Genomic DNA, 27,879 nt, shown 5'->3' on the forward strand with positions numbered 1-27,879 from the left:
GGAGTTAAATGGAGAGATGATAATGGAGTTTCAAAAGGATCTTCGAGGGTGAGAGATCCGAGCAATATCTATAATACAATTGATTTAAAAATATTAGAGAGATAACAATTATAGTTTCAACTTTTTATAGGCGCAGGGCAAACACTGATTGCGGATTCAATCTGTACTAAATGGTCAAATTCGGTTGGTATAACAACATTTGGTCGTTAATAAGCGATAGGTTTTGGACTATAACTTTTAAAAATTAAATCGATGGCTAAAAGAGTTTTAGCCCAGTGGTTCAATTTTTAAAATGTTAAAATTATTACAAACCAAACATCCAAATTAAATTTCTAAGTTCAAATTTACAAAACCAACATATAAATTACATAAATTTACAGAAACACGTCTCCATGATCATAACATATCCTGAGACTCATAATTTCCACGTGAGCATTCCTCACTTTCTTTTTAAGGGCCAGCTCCTTCACCTTCAACTCATCGATCCTTTTATGCACCGATTGACTTTCGATGACAAACTCACACAGCTGTCGTTCGAGTTTGCATTGACTGCCTTCATCTCCTGTAGTTCTTCGGCCAAACGTCTATAATAAACATTTATAGAACCCATGTGCCTACAATACCAAAATAATAAAGTATGTTACATTAACATTGTTAGATTATTTGATAATGTCATGACTAATATGATTTATGTTTAGTTTTCAGATCTTACTTAACAGGACAAATCAGTACTTAATTGGGAATCAGTATTTATACTGGAAGTCAGGACTTAAGGAGATCAGTACTTATATTATCAGGAGATAATCATCAGAAGATGGATATCAGAACTTAAGTGCTGAAGGACGTTCAGATAAGGACATTAGCTGATTAAAGGAAAGAAGATCGAGATAAACATAAGAAGAGATATGCATGAAGAAGGAATTCTATGAAGAATAGAATACTTGGAAGAAAAGATATCTGATTGATATATTTTAGGAAGCAGAATTATATTCCATATCAATTAGCGATTATCTTGTAACTGTGTAGTATATAAACACAGACATAGGGTTTACACTATAAGTGTTATCATATTCGAGAAGATTATTTATTTGTAACCCTAGCAGCTCTCGTGATAATTGTTCATCACTGAGAGGTAACAGTTCCATACTGTAACAGAGTTTATTATTTCAATAAAGTTTGTTTTCTGTTACTTAAGATATTAAAGATCGATTTGATTGTATTTTACACTGTATTCACCCCTTCTACAGTGTGTGTGACCTAACAAGTGGTATCAGAGCCTATCTGTTAAAACACATACAGTTAAAGATCCAAACACAATCATGTCTGACACAGATACTCCAACTAAGCCTACCAAAACTGAAGAACCTCCAAAGACACAAATTCAAAGTCGGTATGAAACCATCAGAGTTCCCATACAGAGACCATTTGAATATGCCATATGGAAGGTGAGGATGACCATGTTTCTGGAAGCTACAGATCCAGAATATCTTGATAGAATCAAGGAAGGGCCTCACAAACCAACCAAGCTCGCTATTACAGTTGCAAGTGAAGCAGCAAAGACCGTACCAAAGAAAAGAGTGATTATACTGCAGAAGATATCGCATCAATTGCTAAGGATGCTAAGGTACGACACTTACTGCATAGTGCCATTGATAATGTAATGTCAAATAGGGTAATTAACTGCAAGACTGCTAAGGAGATATGGGATGCTCTGGAAACAAGGTGTCAGGGAACTCATACAATTAAGAAGAACGGGAAGACAATACTCACTCAAGAGTATGAACACTTTGACTCAAAGGCTAATGAATCATTGACTGATTTATATGATAGATTTGTCAAACTCTTGAATGATCTGTCACTGGTTAATAAGGAGTATGATCTTGAAGATTCAAACCTTAAATTCCTGTTAGCTCTTCCTGAATGTTGGGATTTGAAGGCAACAACAATAAGAGACAACTACAGTCTTGATGAAACAACTCTTGATGAAATTTATGGAATGCTCAAGACTCGTGAACTTGAGATGGAACAAAGAAGCAAGAGGAAAGGAGGAAAGTCAAGGACAGTTGCTCTTAAGGCTGAAAAAGAATCCCCCAAGGCAGCTTTCTCAAGGAAAGACAAGGGTAAAGCTCTTTTCACAAAGTCTGATACTGAGTCATCAAGTTCTGAAAGTGATGATGACTCAGATTCTGAAAGCTTTCCTGAGAATGATGCTGATGAGGAGATGATGAAGCTGTGTGCTCTTATGGTAAAAGGGATCACAAAGATTGCATACAGGAAGTTTAGGAAGGGAAAGAAGTTTTCCAGGAAAGGCATAAGTTCTGATAAGAAGAATTTCAGAAGATCTGAAGGAAGAGGAGGAAAGTCTGATAGAGGAGATTATACCAATGTCAAATGCTATAACTGTGGTGAGAAAGGCCACATATCTCCTGATTGCAAGAAGGTAAAGGGTGACAATTGCAAGGCTCTTGTCACAAAGTAGAAAAGCTGGACAGACACCTCAGACTCTAAAAGTGAGGAGAACTATGCGTTGATGGCAAATGCTGATAAAGAAAGTGCTGAGAGCAGTTCTGAAGCTGCTGAAACAAAGGTACCTCAGACTACTTATGCTTTTCATACTGATGATATTAATGAGTTGAGAAGATATCTTAAAACCATGTTTGTTAGTTATAGAGATCAAACTTTAACATGTGAAAGATTAACTTCTGAAAATATTGCATTTAAGAAAAGAAATGATTTCTTAGAAAAAGAGTTAGTTATGTTCCATCAAACTCAGAAGGATAGAAATAATGCTTTTTATGTTAGGGATGAAGTGCTAAAAATGAATGAATCTCTAAAAACTGAGTTAGAAAAGGAAAGAGAGATAATCAGGACTTGGACTAACTATGGCAGAACAACTCAAAATTTGCTAAGTAGTGAAAATTGGAAAGAGGGCTTAGGTTATGGAGAGGATAAGAATGATAAAGGAACTGTAGAAATTAAGCCTGTTATTAAGCAAAAGGCAAAGTTAAAACCTTTTAAGTTTGTAACTGTAAAGTCTGATAATGAGAAATCAGAAGTTAAAGTGGAATTAACTTCTGACAAACTAAAACAGGAAAATACTGCTGAAGTAAACGTAGGCTTAATGACTAAGAAGCAGCTTAAGCATAATCTGAAAAATGTTAAGAATGCAAACAATGTTAAATCACCTAGGAAAAATAGGAATGGAAAGGAAGGTGCAAATAAAGGCAATGATTATAAACTTGTTCCTGATGCTCCTAGGAAAACATGTCATAACTGTGGAAGTTCTAACCATCTGGCTTCTTTTTGCAGGAAGAATAAGAACATAAACTCCTTACCTTCAAAATCAGGAGTTAAGAGTCAGTCTGTTAGATTTAAACCACAAAATCCTTGTTTTCATTGTGGTAGTTTATGGCATTCCATTTATACTTGTAAGGAATATCATAGTTTGTACTATGATTATTATCAATTAAAACCTTCTTTGAAGAAAGTTTCCATTGTTCTTTCTAGTGTAAATTCTGATTCAAAGTCTGATACTGTAAGTTCTGATAAGAAAAATGTTAACATAAATTCTGATGCTAAATCCGCTGTAAATGTTAATAAACTTGATAAGGCCAAAGGATCCAAGCAAGTATGGGTCCTTAAAACTAATAATTAATGGTCTTTGTGATTGCAGGGCAACAGGAAAAATATCCTAGTTCTGGACAGTGGATGTTCAGGACATATGACTGGAAATAAAGCCCTGCTATCAGACTTTGTGGAGAAAGCTGGCCCAAGTGTTTCTTATGGAGATGGCAACATTGGAAAAACATTGGGATATGGAAATATCAATCTTGGGAATGTCATCATTAAAGATGGAGCTCTGGTCTCAGGACTTAAACATAATCTGCTGAGTATAAGTCAAATCTGTGACAGAGGTTATCATGTTGATTTCTTTGAAGAACACTGTGAAGTTGTGAGTAAATCCAAAGGCAAAGTTGTTCTAAAAGGATACAGGTGTGGTAACATTTATGAAGCTAAGCTTTCAACAAGCATTGATGGTTCTGCAATCTGTCTGATGAGTAGAGCATCAATTGAAGAAAGCTAAAATTGGCACAAGAAACTCTCTCATTTAAATTTCAACAATATAAATGATCTTGTCAAGAAAGATCTTGTGAGAGGACTGCCAAAGTCAGTATTTGCTCCTGATGGCCTTTGTGATTCTTGTTAGAAGGCCAAGCAAAGAAAATCTTCATTCAAGAGCAAGACTGAATCATCAATTCTTGAGCCTTATCATCTACTACATGTTGATCTATTTAGTCCAGTGAATGTCATGTCTATTGCAAAGAGGAAATATGCATTGGTCATAGTGGATGAGTTCACCAGATACACATGGGTGTATTTCTTGCACACAAAAAGTGAAACTGCATCTATCTTGATTGATCATGTCAAACATCTGGATAAATTGGTCAAAGATTCTATGAAAACAATAAGGAGTGATAATGGCACTGAGTTCAAGAATTTGATAATGGAAGAGTTCTGCAAAAACCATGGAATTAAGCAGGAATTTTCTGCTCCTGGAACTCCACAGCAAAATGGAGTTGTTGAAAGGAAGAATAGAACTCTCATTGAAGCTGCACGTACAATGCTTGAAGAAGCAAAGCTTCCAACCTATTTCTGGACTGAAGCTGTGCAGACTGCTTGTTTTACTCAAAATGCAACACTCGTTAACAAGCAAGGAAAAACATCATATGAGATGGTGAAGAAAAAGAAGCCAAATCTGAAGTACTTTCATGTATTTGGATGCAAGTGTTTTGTTCTCAAGACTCATCCTGAACAGCTATCCAAGTTTGATCTAAAAGCTGATGAAGGAATATTTGTTGGTTATCCACTTTCCACAAAAGCCTTCAGAGTCTATAATTTGAGAACAAAAGTGGTCATGGAATCTATCAATGTATCTTTTGATGACAAGAAGATTACTGGTCTTGAAGATTTTATTGACCATGATCAGCTGAGATTTGAAAATGAAGACTCAAATTCTGATACTGAAAATCCTGACAGTCTAAGTCCTGATATTGTAAACTCTGATGGATTAAACTCTGATGTTATTGAAACTGTGGTGACTACACCAAAGGAAGATGCACCTATGTAGGGGGAGCATACTCAAGATCTTACCACATCTCAAAAAACATCAGAACATACATCTGGCTCTTCAAGTTCTGATTCGTCAAGTTCTGATAAGCCAAGTTCTGATAGTGCTGAAAATCTAAATTCTGAAGAATCCAACTCAGAGAGCATAGTTTCAGGGGGAGCATCAGAAAATGAAAATGAAGACAACATGGATCATGGGGGAGCATCCATTTCTAGAGAAAACCTTCCATCTGCAAGGAAGTGGACTAAATCATATACACCTGATTTGATAATTGGAAATCCTGATGCAGGTGTTAGAACTAGAACAGGTACTGTTAGGAATATATGTGCATTAGTTTGATGATATGTTTAACAAAACACTTAAGTAGAAATCTAGTGTTTGTAGCCTCAACGGATAAGACCATTTTGGCTATCCGTTGATGGTGTAGCTTTACTTAGAAATAAGTCTAGTGTTGTAGCACATTTCAGTCTCTGAATTTGAGATATAAATTCTTAAATGTTGAGGGAAATTATAAGTCATGTTGACTACTAGAGGATATGCAGATAGGAAGGCCAGTTGTAAGTATTTCATGCCTTGTAATTTTGTATAAATGAAATGGTGTCAACGGATAACTTAAAGACCTTCAACGGATGAGAAACAAAGCTTCAACAGATGTCTCTAAAGCTTCAACGGATAACATCCTTCAACGGATGAGTGCATCAACGGATAGAGCTTCAACTGCTAACACATCAACGGATAAAGCCATCAACGGATGAAGGCTTCAACGGATGTTCTGTTAAATAGCAGTTGACAAGTGGTAGTTGTACCTACAAACAGAGGCACATGGGTTGACAGAGACAACTGAGATGTGGTAGCCTATTTCAGGAACATCAGAAAAAGCAGCCGTTCTACTCTAGTACAAAGAGGCAATAGTCAACAAAGTACTTGAGTGATATGGAGAAGAAACAAGTGGAGAACTTATTTTATTATTGTATTTTTATCTTTGTCTTCACTTGTACACTTGGTGATATATAAACCAAGTAGCAGCTAGTAATTAGTAGAGAATTTTTCCAGAGCTGTTTAGAAAAATCTTGAGAGAAAAATTATCTAGTTTGTACTAGGACGCAGCTGTGATCAACTTCTTGAATCACAGATTTTCTGAAATACCATCTCTGGTGGAACAACAATCCACCAGAAAAGTTTTTAAGGTCTGTTGTGTTCTTTACATTAGTGCTTGAATATATATCTGTCTGTATTAGCTTAAAGCAATTCACACACTTGTTTATCTTGAACACAAAGCCTTTAAAACTGCTCAAAACTTGAAAAAGTTTTGAGATTTACATTCAACCCCCTTCTGTAAATCTCATTGTTAGTCCACTAGGAATAACAATTGGTATCAGAGCAGGCTCTTGACACACAAAGAGTTTAAAGATCTTGGAAACTAACAAAGATGAGTAAGAAAGATATTGGAGTAAAAATCCCAGTTCTTGACAAAGACAGTTATCACCATTGGAAGGTGAAAATGCACCTTCATCTACTCTCCCAAGATGAAGGTTATGTAAACTGCATTGAGAATGGTCCTCACATTCCCCACAAAGTAGCCACAGTTGCTATGACCACAATTGCTGTTGGTCAATCCATTCCAAAACCTAGAGCAGAATGGACAATGGAAGACACAGAAGAAGTCCACAAGGATAAGAAGGCTATGAACATTTTGTTTAATGGTCTTGAAAAGAATATGTTTGATAATGTGATAAATTGCACAACTGCCAAAGAGGTTTGGGACACAGTTCAGCTACTGTGTGAAGGTACAGAACAAGTAAAAGAAAACAAAATGCAGCTTCTCATTCAACAGTATGAGTATTTTCATTTTGAAGAAAATGAATCTTTAAATGACACATTCAATAGATTCCAAAAGCTGTTGAATGGACTGAAGCTGTATGGTAGAGTGTACCAGGTGAAGGATTCAAATCTTAAATTTTTAAGATCCTTGCCAAAGGAATGGAAACCCATGACTGTCTCCTTGAGAAACTCTCAAGATTATAAGGACTTCACTCTTGAAAGATTATATGGAATCTTGAAGACTTATGAACTAGAGCTGGAATAGGATGAGGTATTGGAGAAGGGAAGAAAGAAAGGAGGTTCAGTTGCCTTGGTAGCTGAAAATGAGAAAGAATGCAGACAAGAAACTGTGAGATCTACATCAAACTCCAAAGATGGCACAAGCAAATCAGAACCAAGCAAGGGTAAGGAGCAAGTTGTTGAGAATGAAGACAACTCCAGCCAAGATGACTCTGATGGTATTGATGAGCATCTTGCATTTCTGTCCAGGAGATTTGCAAAGATAAAATTTAGGAAAAACACTAGAGCCACTAAACCTCATAAGAACATGGTGGACAAATCCAAGTTCAAGTGTTTCAATTGTGGTATAAGTGGACACTTTGCAAGTGAGTGCAGAAAGCCAACTTCTGAAAAGAAGAAATTTGACCAAGTAGATTACAAAAAGAAATATTTTGATCTGCTCAAGCAAAAGGAGAGGGCTTTCATTACTCAAGAAAAAGACTGGGCAGCTGATGGAGAAGAAGAGGATGAAGATGTGGAATATGTCAACTTGGCTCTCATGGTTGATTCTGAGGAAAATGAAGTTAGTTCATCAAGCAACCAGGTAATCACTACTGATTTAACATAGCTTACTAAAGAAGAGTGCAATGATGCTTTTAATGACATGTCTACTGAATTGTATCATTTGCGTGTGTCTCTTAAATCTCTTGCTAAAGAAAATAGTAGGATTAAAGAGAACAATCTGTTTTTAAGTAATAGAAATGTTGTGTTAGAAGATAAGTTGATTGACCTAGAGAAAACTAAGCTACATTGTATATCTGTTGAAAATGAACTAGCTGAATCTGTTAAGAAAGTAGAAATACTTTCCAATCAATTAGAGAGAGAGCAAGAGGTGATTAAAGCCTGGAAGACATCTAGGGATGTTAGTGCTCAAATTTCCAAGGTCCAAGGAATTGAATCATTCTGTGAGACTGCCTGGGATAAAAACAAAAAGAAACTGGAATTAATTGATGAGCTGTCAACGGATGTGGAATCAACGGATGATGAAAATTATCCGTTGAAGGAAGAAAAGGAGCATCCGTTGAAGGTTCCTCAATTAAAACAGGCAGATGTTTCTAAAAGTGAAAATCTAAAGAAACTCAACAAAAAGTTTGGTTCAACTTCCAAGAACTTTGTCAAAGAAGAAGCAAACACATCCAAAGATTTCAGTAAGGTGAATATAGGACACATGACCTTAGAACAATTAAAGAATAGGCTCAAAGTGGTTGAGGATAAAAAGGAAACTAAAAGGAAATGTAATAGAAATGGGAAGGTAGGGGTTAACAAACATAACAATTACACACCTGATAAGTATGCTCCTAGAAAAAGCTGTGTGCATTGTAGTAGTGTTAATCATCTATCTGCTAATTGCAAATCTATTAAGAAAACTCCCATACCTGTGCCCTCTTCCATGCCTAATATGTCTGCATCACCTCTGCATGCTATGCCTGTTATGTCTCAACAGAATCCTTATGCGCATTTTGCAAACATGCCATATTTTAACAATCCTTATCTTGCTGCATTTAGTATGCCTCAAATGCCATACAATATGCCAATATGGAATAACATGCTTGCACAATCCATGCCTTATCAAATTCCAAATGTGCTAAATGATTCTGTGACTAACCCTACACCTCAACCAACTACATCTAAGATCAAGGTTGACTCAAAGTTACCTAAGTCTAAAGATGCAGGAGGAATGAAGTCTAGGAGAAAGGCTAACAAGAATGGACCCAAGGAAACTTGGGTACCAAAATCAACTTGATTGATTTTATGGTGTGCAGGGAAAAAGAAGAAATCTATGGTACTTGGACAGTGGCTGTTCAAGACACATGACAGGAGATTTCTCCCTGCTTACAGAGTTTAAGGAGAGAGCTGGCCCGAGCATAACATTTGGAGATGACAGCAAAGGGTTTACTATGGGATATGGCTTGATTTCAACAAGGAATGTCATAATTGATGAAGTTGCATTAGTTGATGGTCTCAAGCACAACTTACTGAGCATCAGTCAACTATGTGATAGAGGGAATACAATTTCCTTCAATTCAGAAGCCTGTGTTGTCACCAGTAAGAAAGACAACAAAGTGGTTCTAACTGGAGTTAGAAAAGGAAATGTGTACTTAGCTGACTTCAACTCTACATATGCAGAATCTATTACTTGTCTCTTCAGCAAAGCAAGTTCAGCTGAAGGTTGGCTATGGCACAAGAAGCTATCCCATTTGAATTTCAAGATAATGAATGATCTAGTCAAAAAGGACTTAGTTAGAGGAATTCCTCTTGTTGAATTCTCAAGGGATGGTTTGTGTGATGCTTGTCAGAAAGGAAAACAAAGGAAAGCATCATTCAAAAAGAAGCTTGAAACAATAATTGATGAACCATTACAGCTGCTACATATGGATTTGTTTGGACCAGTCAATGTATTGTCAATTGTAAGAAAAAGATATTGCTTGGTGATTGTAGATGATTTCTCAAAGTTTTCATGGGTCTATTTTCTTGGATCAAAGGATGAAGCAAGTGAAATCATTATCAATCACATCAGGCAAGTCAATAATCATCCTGACTTGAAGGTTAGGAATATCAGGAGTGACAATGGAACTGAGTTCAAGAATTTGACAATGAGGCTATTCTGTGAAGAAAATGGAATCATGCATGAGTTCTCAGCTCCAAGAACACCTCAACAAAATGGGGTAGTTGAAAGAAAGAACAGATCTTTAATTGAGGCTGCTAGAACAATGCTTGAAGAATCAAAGTTACCAACATATTTTTGGGCTGAAGCTGTTAATTGTGCCTGCTACACTCAGAATATTTCTTTGATCAATCAAGCTAAAGGCATGACTCCTTATCAGTTGTTCAAGAGAAGAAAACCAACTCTAAACTTTCTTCATGTCTTTGGATGTAAATGCTTTATACTGAGAAATTAATCTGACCATAAAGGGAAGTTTGATGCAAAGGCTGATGAAGGGATATTTGTTGGTTACTCAGCTGGAAAATCTTATAGGGTCTATAATCTAAGAACCAACGTTGTTATGGAATCTGTGCATGTTGTGTTTGATGATAAAAAGATTATGGACTAATAGATGAGGGACACCATGAAAGACTCAAATTTGACAACATTGAGATATATTGTGATGATAGTGAAGAGGAGATTGATGGAGATGACACTTCAAAAGGGATTCAAGATATGCCCTTGGATAATGCACAGAATTCTGCATCCGTTGAAAGAGGCAATGCAGTATCCGTTGAAAGACATAGTGCATCATCCGTTGAAGTACATAATGAAGCATCCGTTGATCATAGTTCATCAACGGATAATCGATTTACATCATCAGTTGATAGAACTCCAAGTTTCCTGCAAAGGACCAACAACTCAGGGGGAGTTTCAACTGATCAACACTCTATCTCACATCACGACAATACTGAGGCCACCTCATCTAGAGCACATCTTCCACCTGAAAGGAAATGGACCAAGAATCATCCCTTTGAACTGATCATTGGTGATGCATCATCTAAAGTGCAAACAAGAAAAGCTACTCAAAATGAATGTCTGTATAGTAGTTTTCAATCTCAGGAGGAACCTAAGAAAGTGGAAGAAGCCTTAATGGATCCAGATTGGATATTAGCTATGCAGGAAGAGCTGAACCAATTTGAGAGAAACAAAGTTTGGAAGCTGGTACCCAAGCCAAAGAACAAGAGTTCCATTGACACAAAATGGGTATTCAGAAATAAGATGGATGAAAATGGCATTGTCATAAGGAATAAAGCCAGATTGGTTGCTAAAGGCTATTCTCAACAAGAGGGAATAGATTTTGATGAAACATTTGCTCCAGTTGCAAGACTTGAAGCCATCAGAATCTTTCTAGCCTATGCAGCTAATGCCAATTTCAAAGTCTATCAGATGGATGTCAAGAGTGCATTTCTAAATGGGGAATTGGAGGAAGAAGTTTATGTAAGCCAACCTCCAGGTTTTGAAGATCAAAATTTTCCAGACCATGTGTATTATCTGTTGAAAGCACTCTATGGACTAAAGCAAGCACCTAGAGCCTGGTATGAGACTTTATCAAAGTTCCTTCTAGATAATCATTTCACAAGAGGTACTGTTGACAAAACTCTCTTCTTTAGAAATGTTAATGGCTCTAAGATACTTGTACAAATTTATGTAGATGATATTATATTTGGATCTACATATGATAAGCTTTGTAAAAAGTTTGCTAAATTAATGCAACGTAAATATGAAATGAGCGTGATGGGAGAGCTAACTTACTTTCTTGGGTTACAAGTAAAACAAGTTAGTAGTGGAATTTTCATTAGTCAAACTAAATATATTTATGATCTTTTAAAGAAGTTTGACTTAATGGATTGTTCACCTGCAAAAACTCCCATGGCCACTACCACTAAGCTTGAATTAAACAAGGCTGAAAAGTCTGTGGATATTACAAGTTATAGAGGCATGGTTGGCTCACTTTTATATTTAACTGCTAGTAGACCTGATATAATGTTTTCTACATGTCTCTGTGCTAGATTTCAAGCTGACCCTAAAGAATCTCACTTAGTGGCCATTAAAAGAATTTTCAGATATCTCAAGGGGACTCCAAATCTAGGAATTTGGTACCCTAGAGAGTCTGGTTTTGATCTAATTGGCTACTCAGATGCAGATTATGCAGGTTGCAAAATAGACAGGAAAAGCACAACGGGCACCTGTCAATTTCTAGGGAACAAGCTTGTATCATGGTTCAGCAAGAAGCAGAATTCTGTTTCCACATCAACAGCTGAAGCTGAGTACATTGCAGCTGGTAGTTGCTGTGCACAAATACTATGGATGAGGAACCAGTTATTTGACTATGGTATGACTGTTGACAAAATTCCAATATTTTGTGACAACACAAGTGCCATTGCCATTACTGAAAATCCAGTGCAGCACTCAAGAACCAAGCACATTGATATCAAGTACCACTTCATTAGGGAACATGTGATGAAAGGTACAGTGGAACTTCATTTTGTTCCAAGTGAACAACAAATTGCAGACATATTTACCAAGCCACTTGATGAATCCACATTCACAAGATTGGTAAGTGAGCTAGGTATGCTTAATTACTCTTAAAATTCATGTCCTTATTGCAATTTGAATTGAAGCCTGAAATGTATTAGCTGCAAGAACAAATTTGATTTTTAACACAGATTATTCCATCAACGGATATTCCCTATCCGTTGAAAGTCAAAATTGTTCTGTCAACGGATGTTCATTATCCGTTGAAAGTCATATACATTTCTGGAATTTTTATCCGTCAACGGATAAAACTGAAGTGCTCTTCAACGGATGACAGTTTACCTTATCCGTTGAAATATCACATCAGTCGATTCAGGTGTTTCACAGCCGTTGATTCTATTGTCTTAACCGTTGATACTCATACATACAGCTGTATGTATTTGTTTTAAAGGTAGTTTTTAGAATACTTACAGTTTATTCTTAAACGGCTGAAATTCACTTACATATATTTATTGTTTAATCTCTTATTTATGCTTTTTAATTTGAGAAAGTATATAAGCCCTTCTGATTTTTCATTTTTTACTTTACGCTTTCTTGAAATTTCAAAGCTTTTACCATTTTCTCTCTGCAAAACCTTCAAGTTATTCTCTGCAAATTCTACTCACAACAATGGCACCAGTAGTAAAGATTATGTCTCAATCCGGATTCATCTATGAGAAGAACAATTTCATAGCTTTGGTAGAAAAGAATGAAGCCCACTCCGATTATCACAAAATGATGGACTTCATCAAAAACTGTAAACTTAGCTATGCAATGCTGGAAGCCCCAACGATTTACTGTGAAGTAGTTGAGGAGATTTGGACAACTGCTGAGTTCAACTCAATAGATATGACTATCTCCTTCACTCTCAAAGGTAAAAATCACTGTGTTAACTATGATGATTTACTAGCATGTTTTAAATTACCTGAGAACAATGTCATGACACCACACACTGATAATGATGTATCCAGCATGTTAGATTCCATAGGTTATTCTCTTAACTCTGCTAGTTTAGGGAGTATTAAAAGAAAAGGCCTTAGGAAAGAATGGAGTTTTCTTGGGGATGCCTTTATCAAGGTTTTCTCTGGGAAAATTAGCAATTTTGATGCCATAACTTCATCTCTTGTTAATATGCTCTATATGCTTATTTCTGATAGGTATTTTAACTTTAGCAATTATGTTATGCTAGAATTGGGTACTAGATTAGGTAACAAAGCTAATAGACCTAATAACATCTATTATGCTAGATTCTTTATGTTATTGGCTAACCATGTTGCTGAAGGTTTGGTCATAACCAATGAGAATAACAAACTCAAGTGCTGGGCACAAGAGAAAAGAGTTCTTACAGATTTATTGATAATGGATCTCAACAGCAGTGTACCATTGGTATATTTACCAATCATGGATGCACCTCAGGTAAGTGAGGTAATTGTTTCTACAACTCCTACTTCTTCCAACCCCTCTATTTCTTTATCTTCTAGTGTGGCCATGGAATCTGTGATAATGCCCCAACAGATTCCTACCAAGGTCACCAAAACTAAACTTTCAAAATCAAAGACAAAGAAAACCACCTCTGTTGTTTCTCAAAAGACAATAGTTGTAACACCTACCCTTAACCCTGAGGGGAGTGAACAGGGTGTGAGTGGTGAGGGGAGGGGTGAACATCAAAGAAACCCCCAGGATAAGGAAGGAGAGATAAGTGTTTCCCAAGCTAGCCAAACCATAGTTTCTCAAAAAGCTGTGGTGGTTGAAAAGGTTACTAGCACATCCCTAGCTGCATTCTCCCAAAAGGATGTAACTATTAAAAATAGTTCCCAACCAGGAACACAGAACAAATGAGGGAGGGACACTAAAGCCAAACACTCACCAACAAAAGCCTTTATTAGAAGAAAGAGAGCAAGAACCCAATCTTCTACACAGGGTGCACACACTTCACAGATACATCCATCTATATCTATGCCTTCTCAAACTCAGTTTGATGTGGCTCCAACAAATGTGGAGTCACAGCCCCATTCTCTCACAATTAACACACATCAATCACCACACACTTCTTCACCATCTCTAGATATGGATATGTTATTCCCATCAATTTCTGATTCTCCCTCTTTACAACTCAGGGAGGAGCCCCACTCAAATACAGGTGATCATCATCTTTTAGATGATTTGTTGGATCACCCGCAAATTCTTTCAGATGTAATTGAAGGATCTGTGTCACCAAAACTCAAATCAATCCACACAGATTCAACAGTTATATCACTTTCAATTTCTACTTCTTTTCCTTCTTCAACGGATATCACTCATTCGTTGACAAGTGGTTGTTCTTCAACGGATAAGCTTAACAGTAGTTATCCGTTGATACCATCAGTGTCACCTTCAACGGCTATTTCATATCCGTTGATAGTCTCTACATACACAACTGAAACAATTCCAAGTGTAGAAGACTTGATTACTGTACAATCACTTCTAGGACTGAGGGAAGGGAGTGACAATTTGAGTGAGAGGCTGGGTTGCTCCCAGGCAAAAGGAGAGATTGAGAGCTCAAACATGCATGCTATTTTTTCCAGCATGGCAAAAGTAAGTGAGAGGAGTACCACCTTAGTAGGTGAAGGTGAGGGAGTGAGTTGTGTGAGCCAGGGGGAGCCCCTGATGCAAGAACATAGAGAAAATGAGAGAAAGGCAGGTACAGCAGAAATAAGGATGGATCCAACCATTGCTAGTGAGTCAATGATTGTGAATGATGCTGAAAAGGAAAGACAATTTCAGCAACATTACAAAGCTGTTATTGATAACATTTCCTTGGATGCTGACACTTTTACTCATCCTGTTTCAGCCTATCAATTATTGGCTGCACAGGGCAATGTGGAGGCAGACAAGACACTACATCTAGTACATACAACAGCATCTCTTCAAAGGGACAAAGCTGCTATTAACAAGATGCCTTCAACAGCTGGTGAGTCATTTGAAGAATTTGGAGTAAATTCTGATGATGATGACTTTATTTCTTCTGATGGAAGCATGAACTTAGGGGGAGAAGAAGGCCCTAGTTCTATTCCAAATCTACCTGAATGGGCCTTCACAAAGGAGTCTACAACAGGGCAATTCAATGTCTCCTTAGTCAAACAAATCAGTACTATCAAACAGGCCATTCAGAAAACTTCTCATGCTGGTATAAAGGCTATCCTTACAGCTCACTTGGACTCACTGCATCTCATGAAGTTGCAGCAAGTAAGACAGAATCTGAGTGTGGATGAACTCAGAAAGGATATTGCTGACTTGAAATCCTACAATTCTGAAAAATTGGATTCAGTCATGCCCTATGGTACAATGCAGGACATTTTGTTGAGATTGAAAAAGGAATCACATACTGAAAAGAGGCTGGCCAAATTGGAAGACAGAGTTCAAGTTATTGAAGATTCTGTGGCCACCATTCTTCACAACCAACAATCTCAAACAAATCTACTTATGCAGCTGGCAAAAGCACAGGGCTTGACCCCTCTCCTTGATGATAACAAAAAGGGGGAGAGTAAAAGGGAAGGGGAATGAGAGCCATCTACAAAAATCCAAATATCTAAAGTGCTAGTTCCTGCCATCACTACTTCTCCAATCATTCAAATCAAAGGAAAGCCTGATGGAATTGATTTAATCCAGCTAGCAGCAGCTGAAATTCAAGTGAAAGAGCAAAGGAGGAGAATTGATGAAAGGATGCAACAACTGTTTGGCTCTACACAAGATAAATCAATATCTGTGAAATATAGCACAAAGGTTGAACCAATCAATATGGAGCACAAGCCAGAAAGGAGAAATAAGGTTGGAGAGACTTCTTTCAAGAATCTAAAACCTATGGTTCTCAAGCCCAACACTAGATCCAGCAAGGACTCCACAAAGAACCCTCTAGACTTTGCTCAGATGAAAGAAGTGGACTTTCCTCTTCCAAAGCCTGATGAAGACAAAGTTTTGGGTACTAGCATCATAAAACACAAGGAGACCATGGATGAGGCAGTAAGGAGAAACATGGCTATTATCTTTAGAGAGGGAAAGAGCATATGTGTGATGCAAGGACATCCCAAATTCTCAATAGCCAAGAGGGAAGAAACCAAAAGGTTAAAGAAAGAAGCTGAAAAACTCAAGGCTGACAAAAGAGCACAAGCAAAGCTTGAACAAAAGCTAAAGTCAAGTCTAGTTGAAAATGAGAAAGGAATTGAAGTTAGGGGTGAAGACAAGATTGCAAACTTAGATGAGGTTTTTGGGAGTATATTTGGTGAAAGTATGGAGGAAAAAGAGGAATGGCAGAAGGGAAACAGAAGAAAGGCCAAGGCACATAGAAGGAGTGAAGGCAACACTGAAGAAACTAAATCTCTACCTTCCATACCTGAACCCTTTGTTGTTGATCCCACTATAAACATCCATGGTGAACCAATCATCCCAAAAGAGGAACCTATTGATTGGGACACCATCAATTTGCCTACCTTTTTAACCACTCTTCCACTACCAAAGAAACAGAAAAGAAAATCCAAATCTACACCTCCCCTAAACTCTAAGAAATTCACTCAAAAACATAAACCTAACCCTAAGCCACCCATTTCTAAAGATGATTATGTTCACATCTGTGACATAAAAGAAATTTCAGACATTGAACTCTATCTGGATGAGCTGGAGGATGTAAGGGGAATTGCTGCTTACAGACAGCTACCAGAGAGATTGGTGTTCAGATACAAAGGAGCTGGGGAAAGAACATGGCCTCTCTACAGGATTCTGAATGAAGGCTACTCTACCTTGATCAGAGTCTTTTCAGCCATACAAAAGGATTCTGGCTTTACTAGGACTGCCAAGACTGAAATTCTCAACAAGATTGCCAACATAAGGAAAACTTGGAGGGAGCCCAATGCCTTGCCCATAACCTTACTTTTTCAAGAAAGGGGAACTACAATTCACAAATCACCTCATTGGTTGATGGAATTCAGAGATGATGAAGGAGTCAGAAGATTTTTCAGACTTGAAGACCAACTCAAGATTGCCAGCAATGAAACTCTCAAAGAAATGCAATCTAAGTTGGATATCAGTGATGAAGATGAAGCTGAATTCTTCAGACAACTCCAACTCCAAATTGAGGAAAATGACAAAGGGCTAGGAAAGAAAATCAGGGATCAAAGAAGAAAAAGATGATTTGCTCAGGCTAGAGGAGCATCCTTGGAAATACTGTAAATCTTCAATTACCTTCTAGTACATACACTTTTGCAGCACTTTTGAATTTCTACTTAGTTTCAGTTCATATATTTGTTAAGTGTTTTGTTATCATCAAGTTAACCTTGAATTTATGTCTACAATTCTTATAGACATAAATAGGGGGAGATTGTTAGGAATATATGTGCATTAGTTTGATGATATGTTTAACAAAACACTTAAGTAGAAACCTAGTGTTTGTAGCCTCAACGGATAAGACCATTTTGGCTATCCGTTGATGGTGTAGCTTTACTTAGAAATAAGTCTAGTGTTGTAGCACATTTCAGTCTCTGAATTTGATACATAAATTCTTAAATGTTGAGGGAAATTATAAGTCATGTTGACTACTAGAGGATATGCAGATAGGAAGGCCAATTGTAAGTATTTCATGCCTTATAATTTTGTATAAATGAAATGGTGTCAACGGATAACTTAAAGACCTTCAACGGATGAGAAACAAAGCTTCAACGGATGTCTCTAAAGCTTCAACAGATAACATCCTTCAACGGATGAGTGCATCAACGGATAGAGCTTCAACTGCTAACACATCAACGGATAAAGCCATCAACGGATGAAGGCTTCAACGGATGTTCTGTTAAATAGCAGTTGGGAAGTGGTAGTTGTACCTACAAACAGAGGCACATGGGTTGACAGAGACAACTGAGATGTGGTAGCCTATTTCAGGAACATCAGAAAAAGCAGCCGTTCTACTCTAGTACAAAGAGGCAATAGTCAACAAAGTACTTGAGTGATATGGAGAAGAAACAAGTGGAGAACTTATTTTATTATTGTATTTTTATCTTTGTCTTCACTTGTACACTTGGTGATATATAAACCAAGTAGCAGCTAGTAATTAGTAGAGAATTTTTCCAGAGCTGTTTAGAAAAATCTTGGGAGAAAATTATCTAGTTTGTACTAGGACGCAGCTGTGATCAACTTCTTGAATCACAGATTTTCTGAAATACCATCTCTGGTGGAACAACAATCCACCAGAAAAGTTTTTAAGGTCTGTTGTGTTCTTTACATTAGTGTTTGAATATATATTTGTCTGTATTAGCTTAAAGCAATTCACACACTTGTTTATCTTGAACACAAAGCCTTTAAAACTGCTCAAAACTTGAAAAAGTTTTGAGATTTACATTCAACCCCCCTTCTGTAAATCTCATTTTTAGTCCACTAGGAATAACAGGTACTTCAAACGAATGTCTTTACAATTCTTTTCTCTCTCAGAATGAGCCAATGAAAGTGGAAGAAGCTCTTCAAGATGCTGATAGGATGCAAGCAATGCCGGAATAGTTAAATGAATTTGAAAGAAACAAAGTCTGGACCCTAGTGCCAAGACCAAAGAATAGATCTGTTGTTGGTACAAAGTGTGTATTCAGAAACAAAACTGACAGTGATGGTATAATTACAAGGAATAAGGCAAGGCTGGTTGCAAAAGGATATTCTCAACAGGAGGGATTTGATTATGATGAAACATTTGCACCAGTTGCTAGGTTAGAAGCCATAAGGATATTTTCGGCTTATGCTGCTCACAAAAAGTTTACTGTCTTTCAAATGGATGTGAAAAGTGCTTTTCTCAATGGTGAATTGGAGGAGGAAGTATATGTTGAACAACCTACAGGCTTTGTAGACTCCAAACATCCAGATTATGTCTACAGGCTTGATAAAGCACTTTATGGACTTAAGCAAGCTCCTAGAGCATGGTATGAGACTTTAGCTCAGTTTCTTCTTGAAAGTGGATTCAACAGAGGAACAATAGACAAAACACTGTTCTACCTCAACCATGCAAAGGACTTACTTTTGGTCCAGATTTATGTTGATGATATCATTTTTGGGTCTACAAATGACAGACTTTGCAAAAAGCTTGCCAACCTGATGCAGTCAAGGTATCAGATGAGTATGATGGGGGACTTAGCTATTTTCTGGGCCTTCAAGTCAAGCAGAATGAAGAAGGCACTTTTATTTGTCAAACTAAGTACACCAGAAACTTGTTGAAGAAATTTGGAATGCAAGATTGTTCAAGTGCATCCACTCCCATGGCCACTGCAACAAAACTGGATAAGGATACTAGTAAATCAGTAGATATTACTGATTACAGAGGTATGATTGGCTCTCTACTCTATCTAACTGCTAGTAGACCTGAAATCATGTATGCTACCTGTCTTTGTGCAAGATTTCAAGCAGATCCAAGAGAACCTCACTTAACAGCTGTGAAAAGAATTTTCAAGTATCTTAAAGGAACAGCTGATCTGGGATTGTGGTATCCTAGAGAATCAGATTTTAAACTAATAGGTTACTCAGATGCAGATTTTGCAGGTTGCAAAATTGACAGGAAAAGCACAAGTGGAAGCTGCCAATTTCTTGGAGGCAGATTGGTTTCTTGGTTCAGCAAGAAACAAAAGTCAATTTCCACATCAACTACAGAAGCAGAGTATATTGTTGCAGGAAGCTGTTGTGCACAGATTCTTTGGTTGAAGAATCAGTTACTGGATTATGGGTTAACATATTTCAAAATCCCTATTTACTGTGATAATCAAAGTGCTATTGCTATGACAGGTAATCCAGTTCAACACTCTATGACAAAGCACATCAGCATCAGGTACCACTTCATAAGGGAACATGTGGATGAAGGTACAGTGGAATTGCACTTTGTTCCAACAGATCAACAACTAGCAGATATCTTTACAAAACCATTGTGTGAAGCCACTTTTACAAGATTGGTAAATGAACTTGGAATGGTTTCAGGTTCTTTCTCTAAATCTGCTTAGTTTTGTTCAGTTATATCAGACTTTATGATCAGTATTTACAGAATTTAATCTCTTTGTGTATTTTGTGCTTAATTGACAAATGTGTTTAAGTACTGACTGTTGTCTGATATATGTTTCTAAACTCTGATAAGTGATATGTCTATTTAAGTAACTATTCAATCCTATGAGGATAACTGTGCTAGATGCTGACCCAGTAGTCTTCAATAAACAAGGGATCCCATGTAAGAAGTAATTATTTCTGTGGACATCTAATGACATAAGCAAATTCTGATAATTGAGCTTAGTTGAGTTTACTTTGTCTATCTTATTACTAAGTCACAAACTAAAATAATGCTACTCATCTGTTAAGTTCTGATGCTAGTAAATCTATTAAATATAGTAAGTGCTGATAAACCTCACTAATCAAAAGAAAAAGAAAAAGAATCAAGGATTAAAAATCAGGTACTCCTTTGAGATCTAGAGTAAAAATGTGGAAGGGAAGACCCAAGTGCATTGCTGGTATTAAGTAATATGCATCAGAAAAGCAACTAAAATATTTTCTTGGTGACTTTTCACACTCTATGATTACTGGAGAAATACTCTGATAATAGCATAAATTCTGATAAGCAGTCGTGACTCACTTACACTGAGAAGCCACTGTAAAATGGAATTCAAAAAGATGCATAAAATTAGCACACAATAGTTGAGGTGGACTCATGCATGAACTCATTCAACAGTAGGTTTCAGAATAATGACAGCTCTTTAGCAAAGTTTTAGTTATGCCTTATTTCTAATATGTATTAAAGTGAATCAGACTTTACTCTTTGTCTGATATTTTAGGTTAATGTACACACTAATCACTCCATATGAATGAAGAAAATTACTGTGGTGATCTATGTTGTTTTAGAGGAACAGTCATTGTGTCATATTGCACAAATTCTGAGGACAAGTTCTGGTTGCATGTTCTGATGATTAAGTTCTGAAGAATATAAATCAGAACTTGTATGAGGACTTACTAAGATAGGCATTCCTTTTTCGAGTTAAGAAATTATGTTCTGATGACTGTTAAGTTCTGATATAAGTCTAAGTTCTGATATTACAGTCTAATTCTTTACTTGACTTATCTGTGAATAAAATTTGATAACAGTCTCGGTTCAAACTAGAATATGTTGAAGTGGAAGATTAATAGTCACTATGGTTAGGGTTAGTGGTACTCGTACTTGAACAGCCAACTTTTACTTGCTTCTTGTGCGCATTAAACCATGTTTTCTCTTTCCAATGAATGTTTTTTCTTTTTCCAAGTCTGGGGAGACGAGGTAGAATTAATTCTACCTGTCAACATTAAATTTCTTTGCGTCTCCTGGCATTCTCCTGCCTTTATAAGCAACCACTTCACATCAGCCTTCCCATCAAATCTTTTCTCACAAACTTACCTTCATATTTTTTCTATCAAAAACACCATGGTCAGATACAACATGTTTTTGAACTACGAAACCTTCAATATGGAGCTAAGCTCTGCCGATTGGCAGCAGGAATGGTACGTCACTGCCATTCCTGATGAGATATGGGACTATGTCCCACAGGAGGTACTCACCCACCTCCTGTTCTTCTATATGGATTACCATCGTCATCTGGAGCGATTGGAGGAGGAAAGGCTGGAAGCTCTCCGCCAGCAAGAGCGAATCATTCGACTCGCTATTCTGTTTGTCGAGAGTAGGAAGAAGAAATGATTTATTTTCTTCTTCCTGTTTTTTTTCATCATCAGCCTTGCCCTGCTTCTTGAGCTAGGACTAAGGCTGTTGATGTTAGGTTTAGCAGCTTAGGGAAATCTTGTATAAATTCTGATGTAATTTCAATTTCATGAATGTATTATCTTGATATATTAATGAAATTTGTTTTTGTTTCAAGATTTTATCTCTGAGATAATTTGTAATGCACTGGTAAATTCTGATAAATAATCATATTCTGATGACCACGTAAATTCTGTTTTAATTTAAGTTCTGATTTTCCTTTATCAGTACTTACTCATCTGATTTATTTTGGTCATTTTCACTCAAATTTATTTTCAGAATATTGATGTTGCAGTGAGAAATAATTAAATAAGTGGGAACAGTTTCAATTTTGAATTAAAACTGTTTCACCTTGATTAATGGAATATCTGGGTAAGTGGAACGGTTTTTCCTTAAAAAATGGCAAGTGGGTAAGTAATGATTACTGTTTTCTCGTGCCCAGTAACTATCCGTTATTACTGCATGTCTAAGAGGTGTCCAACGGTTACATTTTTTTTAAAGAGTATAAGTAAGACAGAGAGAAGATTTTCTTTAATCTTTTATTTTCTTTCATACTTTTTCTCTACTTGCTTTTACTCTCTTTCTTCTTCTCACGTTGGTTTTTCATACAGATATTTTATCAAACACCTAACAGGCACTCTTAAATCTCAATTTTTCACATGGCACCTAAGGATTTAATAATTGATGGAGCTAAGTTTGTTCCAAATAACTATGCTGCAATTCTTGATCATGTTGAAGTTTCATCTGAACTGCATTTTGTGCAAGATCTTCTTGCACATAGTGAAATTGGGTATGCATTGACCCAACCTTCAGTCTTTTCAAGCCAACAAGTTCTGACGTTTTAGCGGACTGGGCACTTTGATAATGGTGGTACACATGGTACTCCTAGTATTGTTTTCAAAATGGGTGATTCTTCATACGCAGTCACTCCTGGTACAATACGCAAGGCTCTACATCTCCCAGAAGGATGTACTTTTTCAATTCCAGAGGAATCAGCTCTTCAGGAGTTAATGGCCAGTTTGGGGTATGAACAGAGTTTGGCAAAGCTTGGGCAGTTGAAACGGGCTCATATCAGAAGGGAATGGAGCTTCTTTTTCGACTGCATCACTAAAGCTTTTGGGAACAAGTGTTCGAATTTTGATGCTATTCCTATTATGAGTCAGCACATCGGGTATGCAATTATAAACCAAACTCATTTTGATTTTGCAACTGCTATAATTGGTTTTATTGGGGATAGGATGACAGAGGATAGGAATGTTGTTTACTTTGCTAGATTCTGTCAACTTATATATAATTTTTGTACTGATGAACCTCAATTAGTCAGTTCCTCCACTCCACCTTTTAAGGTTGCAAAATGTTACTTTAATGACCTGATAAATGCTGACACTAAGAAATCAGTGGTTAGACCTTTACAGATTCCTCAGTCTGTCAAACAGATCTTAGTAAATGCTGATCCTGATATTTATAGATCTGTTTATTCTGATGTCCAACCAACAACAACCTCCCAAACACCACAACAACCATCAGCACCTACCACTCATTCTACTCAACCTACCCTCAGACAATATATCAAATCCTATCTCTCCACTTCACAGACAGTTCAACCCTCATCCTCAGCACCTACTGTGAAGCCTTCATCTTCCAAACCTAAGAGGACAAAGACTGCTCCTCAAACACCTCCAAAGAAAAGGAAGATTGCTTTAAGAGATGAATCTGATACTGAGGAACAGGTTCCTTCTTCAGAACCTGTTGTTGAAGAAGCTGAGAAAGTGACTTCTCAGAAGGATTCTGGAATTGGGGGATCTAGGCTTCTCAAGAGGCTTAGAAGAATGAATGTTCCTGAAACTCCCAAGGAATCCAAATCTACAAAGAGATACAAGAAACAGAGGGCAAAAAGACCTGTTTCAGATGATGAAGAAGCAGCAACACAGGAAGGGGATCAGGAATCTCTGATTTTACAAGAATAGGAATTTGCTAAAGTCACTTCTTCTCCATCAACTCCATCTCAGGAAACTGTTTCTGAAAAGGTCAACACACCATCTGTATCTCCTGTTGATCCAGGCACAAGTGCTGATATTGATGTTCAAAACTTGGTTGTGCCTGAAATAATTCTCTTAGAAGCTCCAACAGCAAATAATTCATCAACAACACCTATTACTGATGTTGTTCAAACTTCAGAGTTATCTACTACACCTTCTCTGCATCTAGATGCTGATGATCAGAATACAGGTGAGCATCAGGATATGGCTGTTGATCAGAACTTTGAACCAAATTAATTCTAAGTAAAAATTGGTTGCTCTAGTCCTGACTAATAGCTTGTCCGGACTAGTGGCTGCTTTTAGTTAGAAAATTAATTCTAAGTAAAAATTGGTTGCTCTAGTCCTGACTAATAGCTTGTCCGGACTAGTGGCTGCTTTTAGTTAGAAAATTAATTCTAAGTAAAAATTGGTTGCTCTAGTCCTGACTAATAGGTTGTCCGGACTAGTGATGGTTTTTGAAAAATATGCAAGTTAAAAAGAAAGCTTTTCATTGATCATTCATACAATGTAGAAGGAGAAACATTTTGGTTGTTTGCCATATTGGCTACAAGTTTTTTGGTTGCTTTGTTTGCTTTACTACTGGTAGAATTTCCTTAGCCTTACTCCATGCCAAGTGTTTGGGACTTCTTAGTCATCCATGTTCAAGAGCTTGTAGGTTCCTGGCCTGAGAACTTCTTTGATCTTGTATGGTCCTTCCCATTTGGGCATTAACTTTCCGGTGTTTGTGGGATCTGATGCTTCAGTGTCTCGAAGGACTAAGTCTCCAACTTGGAAGTTTTTGACTCTTGACTTCTTACTGAAGTGGTCTCTTGTTTTCTCCTTGTATTTTTCCATCCTTTGTACAGCTTGTTCCCGGACCTCATCAATTAGTTCCATGTTTGTTTTGAGTCCTTCTTCGTTTGCTTCTTCTTCAAAGTTTATTGCTCTGTGTAAAGAAGAGCCCACTTCAATAGGCAGCATTGCTTCTATTCCAAAGGCTAGTTTGAATGTAGTTTCTCCTGTGCTTGTCCTTGGGCTTGTCCTGTAAGACCAAAGTACGCTTGGTAGTTCTTCTGGACACTTACTTTTGCTTTCTTTGAGTCTTTTCTCGATACCTCGGAGCAGGATTCTATTCGTTACTTCTACTTGGCCATTTCCTTGGGGATATGCCACTGATGATTTTTTGTGCTTGATCCCGCGCTCCTGGAGGTAGGACTCAAACTCTGATCCAATGAATTGAGGTCCATTGTCTGATACTAGGACTCGTGGTATCCCTAACCTCATCAAAATGTTGTACATAAACTGTGTGCAGTCTTGTTGATTGATTGTCCTCATTGCTTTTGCTTCAACCCATTTTGTCATGTAGTCAATAGAGACTAGTAGGTACCTGAGGTCTCCTTTTGCTCGAGGGAAGGGTCCCATGATATCAATACCCCAAACAGCGAAGGGGATAGGTGATAGGACTGAGGATGGTAGGACTGGGCTTATCCGGGACACATTGCTGAAGAGCTGGCACTCCTTGCACTTCTTGACGTATTGTATTGCATCCTGATGAATTGTTGGCCAGTAGTAGCCTTGTCTTATGATCTTATGAGCTAGGGCTTTTGCAGACATGTGGTCTCCACATATTCCTTCATGCACTTCTGCCATGCACTTCAGGATAGGAGATGAGAAGGTCCTGCGGTAGAGTACTCCTTCTTCGAGGAAGAACTTGGCTGCTTTTGCTTTCAATCTTTGAGCTTTTCCTTTATCTTCTGGGAGCTCCCCTTTGTCCAAGTAGTTTATGAAGGGAGTCATCCAATTTTGAGTGCTTTCTATTTCCAAGACCTCTCCGGATTCAATGGATGGTTTATGTAGTTCTTCGAAGTAGACTGAGCAGTCCAGATCTGATGAATTCCGGACTAATTTGGATAGGATATCCACTTCTTCATTTTCTTCTCGGCATATCTGAATGACTTGGTGGCTTGGGATTGAGGCTAGGTAGCTCTGAACCAGTGCCTGGTACTTCGCTAGAGTAGGGTCTTTTACTATGTATTCTCCATTTGTTTGCTTGACCACTATCTGGGAGTCGCTGTAGATTTTTAAGTCCTGGACCCTTAGAGTCTGGGAGAGCTTTAGTCCTGCGATCAACGCCTCATATTCTGCTTGATTGTTTGTTGCTGGGAAGTTGAAGGATATAGCTGTCTGAATTTTGAATCCTTCTGGACTCCTGAGTATGAGTCCGGCTCCTGACCTCTCGGTTGTTAAAGAACCATCTACCTTTAAGGTCCAGGCTCCCGGACTAATTTCCTTTTTTGGCTCTTGATCCGTGTCCATTGTTTGTTGGTCTTCTTCCGGGAAGTTACATTCGATTATGAAATCTGCAAGAGCTTGAGCTTTGATTGCAGTCCTGGGAATGAAGCTTAGGTTGAACTGGCTCAATTCCATAGCCCAATTAACAAGTCTTCCCGAGATATCTGGCTTGTGGATTATTTTCCTTAGTGGTTGATTTGTCACTACCCTGATTTCCCTCCCTTGGAAGTAGTGCCTGAGTTTCCTTGAGGTTGTAACCAAAGCGAAGGCAAACTTCTCCAATCTTGGGTATCTTGTTTCTGCATCTTTTAAGACCTGGCTTACATAGTAGACTGGTTGTTGTGTTCCATTCTCTTCCCTGATTAGGGCAGCTCCTACGGCTTGTGCTCCCGCTGACAAGTATAAGTAGAGAGGCTCTCCTGGCTTAGCTTTAGTTAGGACTGGTGGCTGAGAGAGGTAGTTTTTGATTTCCTCGAATGCTTTCTGGCACTCCGGATTCCAGTTTACCTCTTTCTTGTCGGTTGCTCCTTTGAGTAAATCAAAGAAGGGTAGGCACCTCTCTGCTAGTTTTGAGACAAATCTCCTGAGTGCTGCTAGTGATCCTGCTAGATTCTGCACATCTTTTTGGGTCCTGGGAGCTAAGTTTGAATAAATGGACTCTTTGAAGAGTTTGTTGATGAAGATGAATCCAGGGGCACCGAGACCCAAGGATGGAGACCCCTCCTTCTAGCACCAAATGTTAACTCCTGGTGGCGGGGCTGCTCCTTCGTCGTTGTGCCTGGATCCTTCGCTGTTGTGGTGGTGTAGCTGTTGTGGGGCTCCTACAAAACAACACCGGAAGGGGGGTTTGGTCACGCGGCGCCTCCGGCGTGAGAGTAAGAACTCGCTCTTGGGGAAAATGAAGATAGTAAGGAATGAGATATGGCTGAGTGTATATGTCAGTATGTGAGAATGATTAACCCCAAAACCTCACCTTCTTGGGCTATTTATAGCCCAAGGATAGGGTTTTGGGGTTGGTACCTTCTAATCGTAGCCATTGGTTCTGGGAGCGGAGGACACCTGGCGGGAGTGGATGCTTTACACGTGTCAGCGCGGGACTGGTCGAGGAATGTTCTGAGGATCCTCTGACACGTGCCCTGATTATTCCCATAATTGATGTGTGATAGTTGTCCCCGTCACGTGCTTGGGCCAGCGTCTCACGTGCTGGGGTTTATCAGGGTTCTGCTTGCGGGACTGCTCTAGTCGGGAGTGGTGCTGCGCGGGACTACTCCTTCTAGGAGTCGCGTGGAGTTAGGGGCTTAGGAGTAGTCCTCCCAGGAGCTGTACGGGGTTGAAGGCCTAGGAGTGGCCTCCCAGGAGCTATATGGAGTTAGGAGCTTAGGAGTAGTCCTCCCAGGAGCTGTGTGGAGTTGAAGGCCTAGGAGTTGCCCTCCCAGGAGCTATATGTACTATCAATGGTATAGTGGCTTTATATCACTTGATAAAACTTACTATATCCTGAGGTTACATGAACCATCCACCTATATTTTTTTGAATGAGTCGTCCACCTAAATTCTTGGCTCATCCAGCTAACAAAAAA

The 27,879-nt window shown here is 38.1% G+C and overlaps 1 long non-coding RNA gene across 1 annotated transcript in view; it reads right to left on the minus strand.

Annotated features, from left to right (window-relative positions):
• Nucleotides 1-431: 431 nt before the first annotated feature.
• LOC141717396 (uncharacterized) overlaps nucleotides 432-27,879 on the minus strand; it is a 116,191-nt gene continuing 88,743 nt past the window's right edge. The window contains exon 3 of the long non-coding RNA XR_012573632.1: nucleotides 432-614. This is a non-coding gene — a long non-coding RNA (uncharacterized LOC141717396). The remainder of the gene's footprint in view (nucleotides 615-27,879) is intronic.

This window comes from Apium graveolens, chromosome 4 (assembly GCF_009905375.1).
Source record: "Apium graveolens cultivar Ventura chromosome 4, ASM990537v1, whole genome shotgun sequence".
Lineage (NCBI taxonomy): Eukaryota > Viridiplantae > Streptophyta > Magnoliopsida > Apiales > Apiaceae > Apium > Apium graveolens.